Below are 6,721 nucleotides of genomic sequence, written 5' to 3' on the forward strand. Positions count from 1 at the left end.
TGCGCTTGCCGCTTCGCAGCCGCCTGCCGTCTCCGGCCGAAACCGAAGCCCCCTCCCTGGCTCGGAGGCGCTTGCCATCCTCCGTCAATACCTCTGCAGCGCTGGTGGAGGCCAGGTGGAGAGGTCTCTTCTCCGCCATCCCAGATGCCGGCGCCGGAGACCGGTCGCAGTCACCGCTATCCAAAGCGGACGACGGCTTGCTCCCGGCTCCGCCCGTCACTGCGTCCATTCGCGTGAGCAGCACCGCTGGTGCCACACAGCGCGTCGCTGACGCACCCTCCCATGCTTCTCCTCCTTCTACACTCCTCCTTGCCTCGGTTTTAGTGTTTGTTTGAGATTCCAATATATATCAGTGTAGTATCCTCGGCTTCGCCCTTCATGGGACCCCTACCGCAGTAGGGGATCTATCAAAAAATTTGGTAAGTGCCGCCAAAGGCGACAAGTTCTTTACCATTTTATGTGTGTTTCGCTCCTTGTCTAGGGGAGTGCTAAACGTCTCTCCTTTCATACTACACCGGCGGTTTTACCTCTCTTAGGGCGGCTGTGATCAGACCCCTAGAGATTGAGGCCGTTGAGTCAATGGCACCAGATCCTTATCAAAAACAAAATCAGATAAACAAATATTCTTCTTTTTCTGGGGGAAAATACGTGAAGAAAAGAGATTTCCCAGTGACCACCGAATCATCCAGTGAGGGACAAACATCAGAATGCTGGAATTGCGGTCAAAAGAGACATATCCAACGTTTCTGCCCTAAGCGCAGAAAGGAAGAGTCTTCTCAGAAGAAGAGAAATGGGAAGAAGTCGGCGTACAGGGGCATCCACCGACTTCGTTTTCTTCCGCCCCCGTCGTGCGAAGAGTTTGTAGGCAAGATATTTCTTGCATCGAGGGAATCATCGGTGGGAAAAGAATGCCACATTATTCTCGACCCGGGCTCGAGCATAAATTTGTTAAATGCTGAGAACTTTAGATCTAACATCAGATCTGGTGCGACGGGAACGGAGGGGTTCGAAACTATTAAACTTTCTTCTATCTCGGGAGAAAAGTTACCGATTTACGGACGACAGCGTTTTTCGATAACTCTTGGGACATTGAAAACCGAAGAAGACTTCCTTCTGATCGACATGACAGAAGAATGCATTTTGGGAACTGATTTTCGTTAAAAGCATTCCTGTTATTTGGATTTTATTCTGGGAAAATTACATATTTTATACCATGGCGAAGTTGATTTTCTGAAGAAGAAGGCTGGCAAAGGACCAGCGGTTTTGTCGATTACAAAAGAAAAACACTCTGTTCCAGAGCATCTGCAGACACTGTATGATCGTTGTGGGAAGACTCTCACAGAGGAACAAAAGTCAGCATTGAAGAAATTTTTGCTAGAGTTTCAAGACATCTTCGCTAAAAATTCGGAATAGATTGGAAAATGTAATTTTGTCCGGCATAAAATTAATACAGAATCTTGTTTGCCCACTAACAAATTCCTCGACGGTTACCTCTTAATCGTCGAGATGAAGTCGAAGAAATACTTATAAGAATGGAACGTCAAGGAGTGATCGAAAAGTCGAAGAGTCCTTGGTCCTCTCCCATCGTTCTTGTCAAGAAAAAAGATGGAAGTACCAGATTTTGCATAGACTATCGCCGATTGAACGAAGTCACCAAGAAAGATTCGTATCCTCTACCTAGGATTGAAGACACTTTGGACGCAGTGAGTGGTTCATCATCGTTTTCAATTTTGGATTTATAGAGTGGATATTGGCAGATCTCTGTTGATGATGAGGATAAATAGAAAACCGCTTTCTGCGTTGGTACAGGTTTGTGGCAATTTAAAGTCATGCCACTTGGACTTTGCAATGCTCCAGCTACTTTTGAACGTTTAATGGAAAACGTTTTGGAAGATTTAAATTGGAAAATTTGTCTCGTTTACCTTGACGACATTATCATTTTTGCAAGGAGTTTCGAAGAAGAAATTGAACACTTACGAACAGTGTTTTCCCGTCGGCGTCACGCACAACTTCTACTCAGCCCGAAGAAATGCAATTTCTTCTGTCGAGAAGTCAGGTATCTTGGATATATAGTTTCGGAACGAGGACTGAAGACGGATCCAGAGAAGATTTCAGCAGTACAAGATTGGCCAATTCCGAAGAATAAAACCGAACTTCGAAGTTTCCTGGGTCTCTGTACCTACTACAGAAAATTTGTGAAAAATTTTTCTTTAATTTCGAAACCTTTACATCGGTTAACAGAAGCTCGAGTTCCTTACCATTGGTCTGAAGAATGTCAGGAAGCTTTTAAATTGTTGAAGGCACATCTTGTGGACTCTCCAGTTTTGACTTTTCCTTTATCAGATGTGGATTTCATCTTAGATACAGACGCGTCTAATGTTGCAATTGGAGCAGTCCTTTCTCAGGTTCAGGATGAACGAGAAAGGGTTGTCGCTTATTTTTCTAAGATGTTTGAAAAAGCTGGAAGGAATTACTGTGTCACTAGGAGAGAGTTGTTGGCCATCGTGAAGTCTATAGAACATTTCCATCATTCCTGGAAAATTCCTGGTACGAACAGATCACGCCTCTTTGAGGCGGCTGCTCTCGTTTAAAAATCCAGAGGGGCAAACCGCAAGATGGATAGAACGCTTACAACAATATGATTTTAAAATAAAACATCGTGAAGGGAAATTGCATGGTAATGCGGATGGTTTTTCAAGGAGACCCTGTGAAACTTCGCAATGCAAACATTGTACTCGTCTGGAAGAAAAGGATAATGAAGAGGAACATCATTTTCTCAGGACTATTTGTAAACCAATGAATTTGGACGAATGATTGTTTCAGAAGAAGAAGTTGAGGATATTAACTTTACTTGAAAACGTAAGCAGGATGGAAATAAACCAACTTGGGAAGAAGTTTCTGCTGTTTCTTCTGGAGCGAAGTTTTTCTGGAAAATTTGGGATTCTTTGGAAGTTTACCAAGGCTTGCTACTCCAAAGATGGGAATCTGTGGATGGAAAAGAAGTTAGTAGATTATGTATTGTTCCAAAAGGTAAAGTCGAAGAAGTGCTTTGAAAGTGTCATGACGCACCTTCTGGCGAACATTTTGGAGTAAAGAAGACCCTTGCTAAGGTTCGACAGAGATTCTTTTGGACTGATCATCGAAGGGATGTTGAAGAATGGTGTCGCCGGTGTCAGCGGTGTTTGGTGAAAAAGGGCCCCACCGAAAAGGGAAGAGGGTCCCAAAAGGTATATAAAGTTGGAGCACCTTTTGAAAGGATAGCGCTCGACGTTGTGGGTCCCTTGCTGAGGTCTTCGTCTGGAAATAGATTTGCGCTGGTTGTTGTTGATTATTTTTCGAAATGGCCGAAAAATGGAAGTATTTCTAGTACCGAATTAAAAAGAGACGACAATTGCAGGAATTCTTCTGAGAGAGGTGATCAGTCGACATGGAGTTCCTTTGGAGTTGCACTCTGATCAGGCTCGGAGTTTCGAATCCACCATCTTCCAGGAATTGATGAAGATGCTGGGAATCAAGAAAACAAGGACAACTCCTTTACACCCTCAGTCGGATGGACTCGTGGAACGAATGATTCGGACCTTATTACAATACTTGTCTCAGTTTGTTTCAGATTATCAAAGAGATTAGGACAAGTGGATTCCAACGTTTCGACTGGCGTATCCTACATCCAGACATGAAGTTACCCAGAATAGTCCTTCTATGGTTCTTTTCGGTAGAGAATTGCGTCTTCCACTTGATCTTTTGACAGGAGCTTCATTTGAATAAAAGGAGCAAAATCTCTACATTAAGGAGACACGAGAGAAGATTATTAAAATACATCATTTCGTTCGCCAACGTATAAAATTGTGTTCAGAAAAGATGAAGTCATGGTACGATTTACATTCTAACCCTGTTTCCTTTATTCCGGGAGAGAAGGTTTGGTTATACAATCCCCGAAGAGTGAAAGGAAAATGTCCAAAGCTTCAGTCCGATTGGGAAGGACCATACGAAGTGAAAAATCGACTAGATGAGTTGGTTTATCGGATTATTCGTTCTTCCGTGTCTAAACCGAAGGTTGTTCATATGAATCGTCTTGCTCGATACGATTCACGAAAAACTTCTTGAGGAGAATGGAAATGGACATTTTCGCCTAAGAAGAGGACGCCTCATCGCAAAAGACTAGGGTGTTGAAACACGGGAACACCCGAGAAGTCTTCAAGAGTCGAGAGGAAGGGCGAGGAGCCGTCAAAATGTTATTCTTTTTCTTGAAGATGCTTTCAAATTTTTATTGAAAGATAAATAATAGCGTCTCGCTCAAGATTTTTGAGTGGTTTTTCCTTGAGATGAAGAACAAATGTCGAGACGCTAACTGTCTGGAAATGGCCACTCAGGTTAATGTTTTCGTTTGTTAGTTGACCTTGTGACGTACATCGTATGGGCGGCCGGGAACGCCGCTACTCGACACGCTCGGTCGCACAATTCCCACGGACGAATTTATTTAGGAGAATTGGTCGCCAGTGCCAAGTGCATGCGTCCGTTACTTTCGTCCTTCCGGCTGCTCTACGGAGAGCGAAACTCAGGGGAGGTCGAAAGGTGGGAAATAAACTTTCATCCGTGGACGTTTAGGTAGATTTCTTTATTAATCGAAACCGACGCGGGGGAATTCCGCGGTACACACACCGTGGAGGAAAGGGTGCGCGGCGCGGAATTCCCAATACGAAAGAAAGTATTCGACAGATAGAAAACGAATACGTTACCGCCGCGACTTAACTCTATAGGGGGCCTCGCAAACAAATCCGCCTAGAATTTCCGCCTAGTCCGCCCTAGAATCAAATACAATCGAAAGAAAGATTACACCGGGAATTAACGGTTTCGCATTCCGAAGGGGCCCTCTCCTTCGAAACGCGGCGCGTCCTCAAACCGCGCAAGGTCACGCGGGAGATTTGCGAAACGGACGGAGGAAAGTCTAACGGAGTTCCCTCCGATGGCGGTCCTGTCGCGGACGGAAAAAGGTGCTCTGGAGCACGCTCGCGGACACACACACACGATCCGCACTCTCGCACTCACGCACGCCATAAAAAGAACCCCAACGCGTGGGCCCTACCTGAACTGGATTGACTTCAGGCAGCAAAATCTCCTTGGTCGTCCTCGTCGGCTTAGCGTGGAGGCTCACCCACACACTCACGAGACCATGAAAGAGGGGCTACGCACACCTACTGTTCTGCTAAAGACGAAAAAGGAGGCGCTCGCTCGCGTATTCCGATCCGTTTGGTTCGCCGTCAAACCGCCAATTCCTATCCCAAATCGATCGCTCATCGATCGCGCTCTTCTCGCCGCCGGCTCGCGACTCTCCCCACCCAGAGCTGTATGGGCTCCTCACGGTGTGCCAACACCATGGCATCTGCAGGTTTCCCCTCGTGGGAGCGTCGAGGGGCAATGGCACTGGTATACATGTTTCCGAGGGTGGTCAGTCCTCTTGGTGGTGGCTACACCGGGATCCTGGGGTGGAGGACACCGCGACCGGCGACTTGCCGCGCTCACGCGAAGACGCGGCTCTATCGGCTAGGGTGAGGGGGCGCGAAAGGGGGGTCCCTACTGACCGCGGTCCACGCATTCCTCCACTCTCGTCGACCACCTCCGGCCTGGGGTGTCCGGCGAGGAGGGAGCGAGGCCCTTCCGGGGGTCAGGGTGCTTTCGTGACAACCTCTTTTGGAGACAGAGCTGTTAGGACTTGTGACAGTCCAAGTTGCATTTGCCGCGGTCGGAATGACCGTTCTGAAGAGAGGGGAGTGTTGCGACGGTATGAAGATGCCGCACTATAGTTCCGAATTACATCATCGCGACGGTGTGAAGATGTGCGACGATGTGAAGTTGCGGAAACGAGTTCCCGCGCTTCCGGTTGCCAGGAAGCGGCAAGCTTTTAAAATAGTAAAGAGCGATTCGAGAACTCAAAGAGAGACGACGTTTCGTTACAAGTCTCCAAGATTATCGTTAAATTGTTTAAAAGTTATAGTTTGTTAATAAACTTTATATTTAATTAAAATGAATTCTCGTGCTTCAACCCCCTGGCGCAACAATATTATCAAATAGTGTTGCAACATCATAATTTTTGCCTCGAAGCTTAAGATTAAGTTGATTAAGTTGACTTGTAATATCAACTGAGAAAGCCTGTTCCTTTATCCATTGTTCATCTTTTAATTCAACACATTCTTAATTTTTTGTTTCCAAGAAAATTATGATTTCGTCCAGTAATTTGAAGAATCGTTTTAATACTTTATGACTCGAAAGCCATCGAACTTCTGTATAATATGGTAGATCGGTGCATTCACATTCTATATCTACCAGAAACGAAGCAAATTGGCGATGATTAAGTCCACGCGCTCGAATATAATTTACAATTTTGGCGAGTATTTTTAAAACATGTCCAATATCCAAAACTTTAGAGCACAGTATTTCCTGGCGAATAATACAGTGAAAATGTTCCAAATTATTATTACCATGCTGTTTGCATGTTTCTTTTAATCTTGCAACAACTCCTTTAGTAATACCGGTCAGGGTAGATGCACTATCAGTTGGAAGACAAACAAACTTTTCCAATGATAACTTATACTTCTTCAAAACTTCCACAAGTGCATCCAAAATATCAGCTCCAGTGGGTGTATTAAGCATAGGAATGATTTCCAACAGTTCTTCACTTGTTTTTAAATTAAAATCGCATCCGCGAATAAAAACGCCCAGCTGA

The 6,721-nt window shown here is 45.1% G+C and overlaps 1 non-coding gene across 1 annotated transcript; it reads right to left on the minus strand.

Moving 5' to 3' along the window:
- Positions 1–407: 407 nt before the first annotated feature.
- On the minus strand, positions 408–515 carry LOC128882759 (U6atac minor spliceosomal RNA). Its single transcript, XR_008458540.1, has one exon. It is a non-coding gene; the product is annotated as a U6atac minor spliceosomal RNA (small nuclear RNA).
- Between the last annotated feature and the right edge of the window lie 6,206 nt (positions 516–6,721).

This window comes from Hylaeus volcanicus, unplaced genomic scaffold (genome assembly GCF_026283585.1).
Source record: "Hylaeus volcanicus isolate JK05 unplaced genomic scaffold, UHH_iyHylVolc1.0_haploid 12175, whole genome shotgun sequence".
Taxonomy (NCBI): Eukaryota; Metazoa; Arthropoda; class Insecta; order Hymenoptera; family Colletidae; genus Hylaeus; species Hylaeus volcanicus.